We start from the raw sequence: 13,816 nt of genomic DNA, 5'->3' as shown, positions 1-13,816 counted from the left end.
CACTGCTAGTCGGCTCGCTGACTTATATATTTCTCGAATAGTGTCACTTCATGGTGTTCAACTAGAGATCAATTCAGACCGTGGTAGTCTTTTCACTTCTCATTTCTGGGAGAGTTTCCAAACTGCCATGGGCACCCATCTTTCCTTCAGTACCGCTTTCCACCCTCAATCAAGTGGTCAGGTGGAAAGGGTCAACCAGATTCTTGAAGACATGCTTAGAGCTTGTGTTATCTCATTCGGTATGGATTGGGAGAAGTGTCTTCCCTTCGCCAAGTTTGCTTATAACAACAGCTACCAATCTAGCCTCAAGAAAGCTGCTTTCGAGGTTCTGTATGGACGAAGATGTCGAACACCTTTGAACTGGTCAGAAACCGGTGAAAGACAATTCTTTGGACCAGATATGCTCCAGGAGGCAGAAGAGCAAGTTCGCATCATTCGTGAGAATTTAAAAACAGCCCAATCTCATCGAAAGAGCCAGTATGACCGTAGTCATAAGAAGTGGCTTATGAAATTGGCGACAAAGCTTACCGTCGGGTTACCCCTTTGAAGGGTACCCATCGATTCGGTATCAAGGGCAAGTTGGCTCCTCGTTACATTGGTCCCTTTCTCATTCTCGCTAAACGAGGAGAGGTTGCCTACCAGTTGGAACTACCACCACTTCTTTCTCGAGTTCATGATGTCTTCCACGTCTCCCAATTCAGGCGTTGCTTCTCGGATCCCATCCGCGGAGTGGACCATGAAACGCTTGATCTCCAAGATAACCTCACATATCGAGAGTACCCTGTTCGCATCCTTGAACAAGCAGAGCGTGTCACTCGACGTCATAACATCAAGTTTCTCAAGGTTCAGTTGTCTCATCATTCCGAGAGAGAAACTACTTGGGAGCGTGAAGATCGTCTTCGACTTGAGTACCCCGCTTTCTTCCCGCCGACTCTTGAATCTCGGGACGAGATTTCTTCGAGTGGGGGCGAGTTGTCACATCCCTAGTTCTGGTATGACCTAGGCTAGCTAGTCATGTGTGCATCATGTTTAAATTTCATTTAACTTTGAAATGGGGATTGTGAAACCCTCATAAATCATTTTTGGAAATAACCCAGATACAAAAAAATTGCTCTAAAAAGGTCCAAGAAAATGTTCATGTTGCTCTCTGAAAATATTGGACAGAGATAAAAATCAAACCAATATTTTTAGGATCTCATAAGTATTTATTTTGGGCATTTGGAATTAATCCAATATTTATTTGCATTGGATATATATGTTATATATTTTATATATGTCCAAAAATTCTGAATTTTTGGTGAGGGGCTTTGGAATAATCCCTTAGGTCCCTACAAAAATTGTCAGAATTAAATAAAATGATTTGGTCTTTTTATCAAATCAAAACAAATGTCAGAAAATTAGAAAAGAAAACAAAGTAAGGGAAATACTTACCTGCAGCCCCTATGCAGCCTGGCCTGGCCAGCGGCCCAGCAGGCCGGCCCAGCCCAACTGCCAGGAGCTTCCTCAAGCTCCTGCCAGTAGGAGCTGCTGCGTGGCCGCGCCAGCCGGCCGTGGCCACGTCTCCCCACCACCTCCTGCTTCCCCTCCTCGTCGCTCTGGCCTCCCTGGACGTCGCCACGACGCCTCGTTTCCCCCTCACTCTCCCGTGCCCATTCTCTCCTTTCCCTCGCTCTCTCTCACCGTGCCCGAACGCTGCCGTCACCGCCGTTCATCATAGCCGTAGCCACCGCCCCGGCCTCGCCCCTCCGACGTGCCCACAAGCTCCACGCCACCTTCCTCGTCCTCTCCGTCAAGCCAGGAAACTCCGGGCGCCCCGTATCGTCTTGACCGCCGTCGTCTTCTTCGTCAGCCACCCGAGATCGCGGGCGACGTTCCGGCTACACCGAGCCTTCCCCGAGCTCGCCGACCCCGCCGTTGGATCCGCTGTGAGCCCCGCTGTCGAAGCCCCCTCTTCCCTGCCTCTCCGGCACCCTCTAGCCCCTCTACCGCTTGAGCCGAGCTTCGGCCGCCGCCGCGAGCTTCGCTCCGGCAAGCTCCGACCACCCCACGGTCTTCCGCGTGTCCCACTGGATGCGCGCGAGCCTGGGCTTCACATAGGTGGTCTCCGCCGCCCGAATGGTCGCTGGAGCGACGAATCCGAGGCCCTCCGCCGCGTCTGGCTCGCTGGCGTCAAGCCGCCAGCGGGTTTTGACCCCGCTGACCAGGAGGTTTGACCTCCCGTGGGTCGCTGACATGTGGGGCCCGGCTATATTAATTTTTAGTTAGGATTAGTTTAACAACTAATTTAACCCTGTTAAGTAATTGGGTCACTAACGCGTGGGCCCAACCCCATTAACTAAGCCAGTTTAGGTTTAATTTAATTAGGATTAGCCACAGACACTGACGTGTGGACCCCACACGTCAGGTTTGACCTGGTCAGCCACCTTTGACCTGCTGACGCAATATATCATTTTCTGGTTTAAAAATAAATCAGGAAATTCCAGAAAATGATATAAACTTCAAAAATTCATAGAAATTCAACCGTAGGACAGATTGAAATAATTTATATATGAAAAATTATCAGAAAAATTCAATCTATCCATCTGTACCATTTTCATGCATGACAAACCATCTATACATGTTGTATATATGAAAACACACTTATGGCATATTTAAGAACTTAATTTGGAGTTGTATTTGAACCCTTGGTTCAAATGGACTTCAACCAAATAAATGCTAGATGCATTAACTCAAACAACATCACATACTCATGCCATGTTCATGCATCATAATGTTGCATATGCTTGTGTTTGATTTCTGACACCGTTCCTTCTCGATAGGTCCTGCTCCGGAAAGTGTTCGAGAGTACCTATCAGTGGAGCAGTGCCCCCTCCGTTGAGCTACCAGGCAAGCAAACCCCCTCGTTCATTCCGATACAATCCCACTCTCTCGCTCCTGCTCTCTTTTATTTCATTACAACAACAATGATTCAACTGCTACTTTATGCTGCGGTAGTTGAACCCATTCCTCTGGATGACCTGTCATTGCCACAGTAAATAGTTGAAACCCACTAGCATGTGTAGGAGTTGATTGAGCCATGTTATGCTTCTACCATGCCATGCCTGCTATTGCTTAGAGTTGTGTCAGGTCTGATTCATCGGGAATGAATTGGAGTGTTATGACATGTTCTGGTGCTGAGAGTTAAGCGTGTGAACACGATTTGGTAAAGGTAGCAGTGAGAGGCCATGTAGGAGTACATGGTGGGTTGTCTCATTGGGACCCTCCTTAAGAACTGAGTTCTGTGTAAGTTGTCCAATGACTAGCTACTACCTGGCAGGGTGGACTTGGGACAGACTAGGCACCGTGGCCCGGTGTACCGAGTGGCACCCGGATGGTGGGCTCAGGAACCCTGTACACATCGTTTGGGGCCGTGAGCGACACCCCGGCCGGATCTCCTTGCGGATGGAACCCGAATAGGCGATAAACCTGGACTAGAGTCTTGTGTGGTTAGTTAGGTCGTGGCCGACACCCTCGCCAGGCTACCACTTGAAGGTTGCCGAGATACATGAAGTGTATATGGTGATAAGTGGTGAGAGCGTGTGTGAAGAAGTACACCCCTGCAAGGTTATCATGATCTATTCGAATAGCCGTGTCCTCGGTTATGGACTTCTTGGATGCTTACGTGGTACATAGACAACTTAAAGTGGATACTCTAAAATGCTCAAGACAAGTGTGAGTGCTATGGATGGCCTTCTCGTAGAAGAGACGGGGATGAATCCATAGTAGTGTATTGATGTGGTGATTAGTGGACTCGTGTGCGCTGCCTCACCTCAAAGAAGTTTCTCATTGTCGTAGAACAGGATAGCCACTGAGTCAAAGATGGCTTGCTGCAACTAAACCCCACATTACCTTCTTGATACAAATGCATGTATGATAGGATCTGATGTAAGTCTTGCTGAGTACCTTTGTACTCATGTTTTCTTTATTTATGTTTTTCAGGTGAGACATCTGTCTCACTAGTAGTACCGCTTGGACTTCGACGAGTAGCTTGTTACCTAAGCTACGATCTTGTACCTTGGAGGGACTTGTAGATAGTCAGGCTTCTCGGCCTTTTTCTTTTGTAGTTGTCTGTACTCAGACATGTAATGCTTCCGTTGCTTGTATGCTCTGAATGATGGGTCATGTGACCCCTGTTTGTATTGATGCTATGTGGCTCTTCTGAGCCTTTATCTATATGAGTTGCGTTATGTTGTGATGCCATGTTGTACAGCACATACTTGCATGTTATGCGTACGTGTGACGTGTATTGCTTTGTGTGGGATCCGACAATCTAGTTGTTTATCCTTGGCAGCCTCTCTTATGGGGAAATGTAGTCTGGTGCTTCCTTGAGCCATAGTAGTCCTGCTAGCCCAGCACTACTGCTCAGAACACTTGACTGGCCGGCATGTGTTCCACTTCGTTCCTATGTCTGTCCCTTCGGGGAAATGTCACGCGGTGACTTCCGGAGTCCTTCCTAGCCTGCTACAGCCCTGGTTCCCCGGAGTCCTGTTAGCCCAGTACTACAGCCCGGATTCATATGCTGTTGACCGAGATGCTCGATGTGATTCATGTATGCCTGTCCCCATAGGTTAGCACCGCTTTGGGTTCACGACTAGCCATGTCGGCCCGGGTTCTCTGTCATATGGATGCTAGCGATACTATCATATACGTGAGCCAAAAGGCGCAAATGGTCCCGGGCCATGGTAAGGCGACACCCATGGGAATACCGTGCATGAGGTCTCAAAGTGATATGAGGTGTTACAGGCTAGATCGGTGTGACTTAGAATCGGGGTGCCGACAGCGGTCGTCCTAGCGTCCTTCTCCTCATCCTCCTCCTCGGCCATAGCCCGGTCGTTGCGCTCGGGGCATCGACTGAAGCGTCCATCTCGAATGGCCCTGAGCTGTTGACAATCGCTGGTGTTTTGGCTATGCACATTGTGGAAGGCACAGAATGTAAGGCTACCCTTGGACGACTCGGGGAGGTCCCAGCCGCGCTTTGTGTCTAGCTCTGCTGCGAGTACGACCACTCCCTTGTGCTTCACGTTCTTGACCTTGCACTACAAAAAAATTACACTTTCGTGATAATACGTGTTTGTCACACTAGGTCATGTTTTTCGTCATGCATGTACATCCATGACGATTTTATGAGAGAATCAAGATAGTCATACCTGTGTTGTCATAGAAGTGTTCCATGACAATACCAAAATTATCATCACGGAAGTGTCCACTTCCATGACAATAAATCGCGCGTCACAGAAGTGCTTTCATCAAGGGTGACCGACACGTGCCATCCAGCGTAATAGAATGTCGTTAAGCTATCGGGTCATGTTTTGGATCTGATAACCCGTTAACAGCCCTGACCAATGGGGATGTTCCACGTGTAAAATCATCATTGGCTGGAGGAAACACGTGCCGGCTCACCGTTGGGACAGATGTCATCCACTCATTCGAACCAAGGCGCCTATGATACGTCGACACGGGGCACGACCCAAGAGAGGCCCATTTCTATGAAAAGGCCGGCCCGTTTGACTTGGTCAAAAGGTGGCGGGCCGGCCCACGGAAAGCCTGTTAATGGTCTGTTCACATATAGCCCATTTACAACCCGCTAACCCAGGGCCCGTTATGACCTCTCCGAATTAGGCCTAGTACCGTCATGTGGGCCGTCCAATATGATTCTAGCCCATTTTAACTTCCGGCCCTTTGTAACTCTTGGCCCATGAACGGCCCGTGGTGAAACTGGCTAGTAATGAACATTGTATCACTTCATACGCACTAACGGCCCATTGTTCCATTGGGCCGTTTCCAGCCCAGATTATCTTTCGGCCTTCTTAGGGCCCATTCATTCTTGGGCTCATTTCCAGCATTCGGTTACTTACGGCTCGTTACTGTCATTTTCTGCTTGTCGGCCAAATTCAGCCTGTGGTTACAGTTGGCCCGTTTGTGGCCCGTTAATACATTGGGCCGTTTTCATGTCAAAAACACATGTTGGGCTGTTTTCATAGAGTTATCAAATACGGCCTATTAACGGCCCGTTATGGTCCACGAATAGTACGACCCATGATTGGCAAAATGATGATACGCCCTGTAGAAGGCCCATGGATCCTACGGCCCGTAAAAGGCCCATGGATTGTACGGCCCATAGAAGGCCCATGGATCCTACGGCCCATAGAAGGCCCATGGATCCTATGGCCCGTATAGAAGGCCAATGGATCCTACGGCCCGTAGAAGGCCCATGGATCATACGGCCCGCAGGAGGCCCATGGTTACAATAGTCCGTGTATTGCCATGATTATTCTGTCCTAGTTTCCAAAAATAGGTTATTCTGGCCACTGGAAAAACACAGAAAAAGAACTACAGTGACTACAAGCAAACAACTAAATAAGACAATAATGAAATAAATAAGCAAGCAATTAACGCTAGCCTATTACCGCTATTACACATATTACATCCACTTGGGATCAAAGTTCGCCACCAATGCAAATATAGGGAACAAACCAGCATATTACATACACTGGCCGTCAAAATTGGCCACCAGTGCAAATAAATGGGGCAGCAAAACAAGAGCATAACTGAAACAACTTCAGAAGAGCATAAGAAACATTATCCTGGGTATCCACCATGCTGGCAATAAGTTTAGCAAGCTTATTAGCTTTGTCCTGTTTGGTGCTAAAATCCTCCAACGCTTGTTGTTGCACCAGAAAGTATGCATCTGAATGCTCCACGGACTTCCGCAGTCCTTCCACTTCTTGTCGCAGCCCAGCTATAACAGCCTGGATTTTGGCACTTTTTTTCTCTTTTTTAATTATTGGGTTTTGCTATGTTTTTCTTTTTGGAGTGGTTCTGTGGCCTTGTCACCTGGGAAATCATCTTCATTTCCTCTCCCAAGTGGCTCATCATCCTAAAAAAAATTCCAAGATCATGTCACTCCACTAGCAAACTCGAGGAGAAACTTCTCAAGTATGGAACTAAGGCTTCTCGAGCACAATAATCAGACCAAGCTTCGTGTGTAAGCTATAGAGCCTTCTTCAACACGATACCTAGACAAAAGATTTGAGCATAAGCTAACTAGTCTTCCTCAGCAAGCTATTCACATGGCTTCTCTTGTAAGCCACTTAGTCCGTGCCAGTATCACAATATTGCACCATCCTTGGAGAATATGCATCAGGACATATGCCTACCTCAAGGATCAAGTGTTCGGTTTCATATGATTCTTACACATATGGTGAGCATGCATCCCCAATCATATCAGTCATTCTTACGAGGTACGGCAAGGATCCAACAGATATACCTAAGGAAAGTACGGATCCCATAGCCTCATGAATCATGCAAAGGAAGATAAGTAGAGATACATCTCATGAATTATAAGAATTGACAAGATCTGGGGATGACATCACCAAATCAACAGTCTTGACAATTGTCATCAAGGTCATTATTCCCGCACCAGACAAGGTGATATCATGAAACCTTGTCACCCTCTTATATGGTTGGCCTCAACAAAGAGCTCTGTATAGCTACAAGCCCCGAACATATTTCATATTTGTGCGGACCGAGGTCAGAAAATAGGCACCATGAATAATGTCAAAAATATTGCACTAATCTCGTCTATGGTCATACGAAGAATCAAGGATAGTTGTGGCCAGGTTATTTCAGTAAGGTATCCTGACAAAGAAAATCATGACCACTAAAGGGTGAGACTGACAACAAAGGTATGGTGATTTTACACGACCATCAGGGTCCGGATACCCCAAGTCAGTTGGAGGCCATAATTCCATATGGATCCACAAAGGCATACTCTCAGTGGCCTACTCTGTTTTTCAAGGATCTCATACCTCGCTAACCCGCTAGAAATTGTTAATACGGAAAATCCAAATAGGTATACCAACAAAATGAGAAGGTCAAAAACCGAATAATCAGCTCAGAACCGGTATACTCACCGATGAAATCAAGTACATGGTCAGTCAGTCAGGAAAAGCATTTGGCCGTCAGCCCCCTGTCGGGCAATGTCTCAAGATGATAATATTAAAGGTATGATATATCTATAACTCCACACACCCTTATACTGCTCATGAAAAAAGGCAGTCAGATCTTTGGTTCATATCTCACGCTCGAGCCAAAGAAATAAATCAAAAAAACAGTACCACCTATGAGCAGTCAGATCCCGTCAGAAGATGGTCTTGATTAATTCTAAGCATTTATTGAACCCAGAAGGCTTGCATTTATTTGAAGCAACTGCATGACAGAAGTAAAAGGGTTTTCATGATCGAAGGAAAAATTTATGCTCTGATCCATTGGATACCACCACAGGTATGGGGAATCAACGTCAGTAAAAATAAATTGGTATATGAGCAAAGACCTGTCAGGATTTGGGGAAAAGTGAAGCAATAAAAAAGGGAAAAAGGATCCCCGATTTGGAAACGGTGTCCTAAAGTCATTCTTGTTCCCTGAGCAACTAAATCTCAAGGACGAGATTTCTTTAAGGGCGTAAGAGTTGTAACAACCTGGATTTTGCCACTTTTCTTTCTCTTTTTGATTTTGGTTTTTGCTCTGTTTTTGTTTTTGGAGTGGTTATGTGGCCTTGTCACCGGGGAAATCATCTTCATTTCCTCTCCCAAGTGGCTCATCATCCAAAAAACTATGCCAAGATCATGTCACTCCACTGCTTGACCAAACCCTAATTTCTTTTCTAGGGAAAATTCCTTTTCCTATTAAAGGAATAACCCTATCTGCCCTAGGTTGTGAGGCAACCTATATTTCTGTCCATCCAAAAATCCCCAAAAAGTTCTTATAAATTTTTTGGGTCATATCTTCATCAAATTTGGCAAAATATTTAATTGGCCATGTTTACCATCATGGTCAATAAATTCATTTCCTATTCTGTCCTAAATGGCACATTGTGAAGCAAGTGCTATTTATCCTTTCCCATTTGCCCCCAAACTTTTTGGGCATGATATCTCATCCAAATAATTTCCTTGTGCCAAAATTCAACGTTATTTGCCTAGCCAAACTTCCTCAGTGATTTTTCAAAGTTCCTGTATGAGGGAAGCCTTTGTGAAGGAAGTGCTAGCTAGGTTTAGCCAAATGAGTTGAAATTTTTCACGCCTCTTCTTGTGCTCATATCATTGCTCTCCTCCAAAATTTAGCCCCGCCCAATATTCTATCAATATTTGATTCTGTTAATATTTTCAGGTTGTGAACCAAGTATATTTTATATTGCTTCATTTTGCCTGAAGATTTGCCAGAGCATTCTCCTACCCAAATAAGTTCTCTCCACCAAATGTGGCACCATTTCATCAAGCCAATATTTCCCTATAATTTTTGCAAGTTTCTGCACAGAGGGGATAGTTGTGAAGGAAGTACCATTTTGGTAAAACCAATGGGTAAGAAATTTTTATAGCACCTTTGTCTGGCTAAATCACTAAGCCCTGTCATGTTTTACCTCAAGTCAAGTGGTTACTCGATGTGAGTGCATCATCCAAATCTTGATTCTGGACCCATAACGTGAGTTACAAAGCAACTATCTTAGTTTGTGCCCCGTTATGCCTCAAAACCTCCAGGATCATAGTCCTTCATTAGTTAATCACCCCAGACAAACTCTTTGGGGCCAGTAAAATCCCTGTTGATCACCAGTGTTCACTCAAGTTTACTGCAATAAAGTTCAGAGGGTGGTTACCAGTTAACCATAGCAATTTAAATCGATCTACCACTATAGTTGATACCTCCACTGGATGGACTACACACTAGACAACCCGTTCCAGCCCCTCTCCCCCACTACAAAACAGTGCACATGGTGACCATGACAATGGCGTGCCGGTGCACGCGCTCTGTGTGCAATGTCCGTGTCCAGTGGTTGTTTGTGCTCGACACCCTCCTCCTCTCGTCGTCTTCGCGTGCGTGAGCGTTTCCAAGAGTTTTACCACGTTGTCGCCGTCCTCCTGGACCTCTCTCCCTCTCAGTAAAACCCCTCACCGACGCTCACTGACGCTCACAGTGCTCTATTTGGCCCTGCTCGTCGCCGTCGTCATCCTCCCTGTGCTCCCTTGGTCGCCTCTGCCTCATAAGAGACTCCACTGTGCCTCCCTCGTCGCCTGCCTCCAAGTTCATGAGCGCGGCCACGCGTCCACGGCGACGCCAGCTCGGCCTCCTCGCCCCGCGGCAATATAAGCCCGTCCCGGGTGCGTTTGTCCTCACCAGCGACCTCTACCCACTCCCCCACGACTCCCTAACCACTTCCCCAAGCTCGAGTCTCCCTCCACGACCACCATTACTGCCATGGCCGCCTCGGGTCTCGTCCTCGATTGGCTCAAGCCGAAGCCCCTCTCCTCATTTCTCGTCCACCAGTAGACCAACCTTACCCCGCCGAATCTCACCACCCTCTCCGTTTCTCTCTAGATCCAGCATAGCCGCGCACCACCGAGATGGTCCGCCGCCGTTGCTCTCTACCTCCGATGGTTGCCACCGCAGCAGCCCTCCCCGGAGCGCGTGTAGTTCCTGGATGGGTGTGGGCCTCCATCCCGAGGCCACCGGTGCCCTCTCCTTGGCCGGAGATGGCCGGAGTCGCCGTGCCCAGCGGCGGCCGCGCCCTTGCCCGGCGTTCTGTCGAGGAGAGGAGGGGCAGGCATGGGAGGAGAGAGAAGATGCGGCAGGCCCCACGCGTCATCGACCCAGCGCCCGGCCCCGCCACCGCCATGCTGGATAAGTGGAGACATACTCCACGAAGTACGCCTTCACTTATCAAAAGCGCATTCTGCTTCTTCTTCAAGCCAAAATATGCTTTCCTTTCTGGAAAATGTATTTCCTGAGAAGGCGCGTTCTGTTTTTCCTACTGAGGACTTGTTTGTGATGATTTCATTACAAATAGGTCCCTGGCAGAAAAACTATCATATCTTTTTGCTCCTAACTCCAAATGAGGTGATTCCAAAGCCCACTTCTTTGTTTCATCGAGCCCGCTCCAATGGAATCATTTTCACCGTGTTTTAACATTCTGAAAATGAACATTTTGCCCCTTCCTTATTCAGCCCCTCCGAGAGAGAACGTTTTCTGGCGATTCTTTCCCCGAGCTTCTCGCACTTGTTCTCGTTGATTTCTACCACCGCATGCAAGCCACAGCCTCCATTTGCATGATTGCCATGTAGTGACATCGTTTATTTATTTGAACTTGTTTAAAACATTGTATTAGCTATGTATGATGTGTTCATGGCATGACTCGGAGTATTGTTTTGATGTTGATATTGCCATGATACTGCTTGTTGTTCTAGGCCTTATATTTTGATGATTATGTGGATGACATGTTGACTTTGGATTCTTAGTGGCTAGTATGATTATTGTCATGATGGTATCTGTTATTATCTTAGAGCACTACTTTGAATATCATGTTGCCTTTGGATTATTAGTGGCTAGTGTTATTTTTCATCATGATGCTAGTTGATATTATGTTATGGAATACGATGATGGAGATGTTGCTTGCATGTGGATCATAGCTGGATAGTTATTTGAGTAGTACTAGTATTATTCTTGGGTTCATCATGATAGTAGTGTTATACTGTCCTCGGAGTATTTTGGTATGATGATATTAAGCTTTGGATTATTTGTTGGATATTGCTATGACTTGGATTATAGGTTGATAGGTGATATCGGTGTATCATTCTTTACTATTATATTTTGGGGTTAAATTCCGTCATTAAGTTGTTCAGGTGCCACCAAACCGGGCTTTTCCAATGCAACCACATTTACCTTTATGGGAAGGCCCTAATGCAATCTACTGTCATGCCTCTCGCCGATGCCTCCAACTAGGGAAGGTTTTGGGCACGCACTATGCTGATCAGGTAGGCGACATAAGCCTTATGTGCCCGTTGTTGTTGTTATGTGCACGATCCCCGTGACGGACATTTTGGCCACAACGGTGGTTGTTGTGTGTTTGGTTGACACGGGGCCACCCTGGACTAGCGCAGTTGGGAGTGGGTCGGAGTGGCCGGGAGAGTGTCATGGCAGTAGATCGGTTTTGTCGAAACGTCGTTGGTCCACCCAAATGGTAGTGTGAGGCCATGGGTTCCATGGTGTGGGTAAAGTGCGCTACTCTGCAGAGTGTGTATTTAAATCTATCGATAGCCTCATCCTCGGTCATGGGCAAGGGTTTGTACTAGGTCACATCGTTCGATCAACACTCACATGACGGAATGACTTATAGCTGATATATTCATATGTTGATATGTTGAGCAGTACAGATTGGCAGGATGTTCATGATGATGTGGGAGACCAAGTGTTTGTCATGGTAGTGATCGCCGGAAGGATCACAGTTGAGACCAAGTGTTGGTCGTGGTAGTGATCACCGGAATGATCACCGTTTGGTTTGGATCATGAGGTGATCGAGATGGTATATTGTTTGGCCGGTTAGCCAAGAGAGAAATGGTTATGGAGATCTGAGATGGTGATTTATCAGTATTGTATCAGTTTCATACCATCTTTAGTAGTTGTTTCATCATAATAGTTGTTAATTTAATTAACCTGTTAAACACTATGTTATTGTCTTGCCTTGATGTTATGGTTGTTGTGAGCTTGCAAGTACATTCAATGTACTGACCTGGCGTGTCATGCCAGATTGCAGGTGCTGCCATGATTGCTTGATTGCTTGTCAAGGTTGCCGTGCGTGCGCGCTAGATCGCATCCCAGCCAGAGTCCCTGCGGAGTGGAGTTCACCACCTTCGTTGTGGTTCCGCTGCTAGAAGTATCCCGCCGCTGCGAGTTGTTCTGCTGCTAGGATAGAGCAAGTGTAGTATCGCAGGCGTCGTGTCGTCGTGCTGATGTGCTTTTTTGTAACATCAGACCCTTGTATTATTATTCTTATAATAAGAGCTTATTTGTTCTATGTCAAGCAGTGCCGTATTCCAGAGACTTCTCCTCGATCTCTGGGCTGGAATACGGGGGGTTCTGGGTGCCACACCAGCTGATTGATGTCTTTCAGCTTGTAGTTGAGTCCCAATAAACCGAGCTGATTTAGACAGTGAGTTTGAATAGCTTGTGCAAGCGGTAGTGGCCGGTAACTCGAACACTAAACCAAGACAGGACTTTGGGGTTGTCTCACTATCTTCGAGATAGTCTTCCTTAGCTGTTTTATCAGCTTTGTTGGAGACCAACAAGGATGTGTCACTATCCTAAACCTTATCTACATTACTTCCTTTACCATTGCTTAATAAGGCACTCTTCCTCAATATTCTGTCAGCATTCTAAAAGAAGAAACAAGAAGACACATAACAGGTTTAGCATGTACTAGTATATGAAACTCATTTCGGTGAACCAGTTCATTACTGAGGTGGATAGGATTAAACTACGAAGTCTTCTATTGCCAAGTACTAGTACATAACAAAAGCATCAAACAAACATATATCTATGTCCTATGGTCACTACATTGTCTTGCCAAATCAAAATAGAGACATAGTTCAAATCCTATCAATTCAAGAGAAAGTAGAAGTGAAAGAATACAAAGCGTGGGAAACTACATGGCACAACATGATTTCAGATGGGTACCACGGGTCTACATGTACAACAACACTATTGGCTATGTTGTAATGCTAGTAATGTGAATGATATGAGAAGTTAACTGTATACACAATTGAAATTGAAATCAATAGAGCTATTTATAGGAGCAAACCTATTAAAGAAACATGCGTGAACATACCTACTGTGCCATTGGAGTTCCGATTGGATCCTTCAGTATGCACGATAGCAATCATAGTTAAAAAAGGCACGCCTCAGCGAACGCTTAAGCACGCATAGGCTCTAGGCGTTGGCAAAACGCATTGCG

This window comes from Triticum dicoccoides, chromosome 1A (genome assembly GCF_002162155.2).
Source record: "Triticum dicoccoides isolate Atlit2015 ecotype Zavitan chromosome 1A, WEW_v2.0, whole genome shotgun sequence".
Lineage (NCBI taxonomy): Eukaryota > Viridiplantae > Streptophyta > Magnoliopsida > Poales > Poaceae > Triticum > Triticum dicoccoides.
This window is presented reverse-complemented; position numbering follows the sequence as displayed.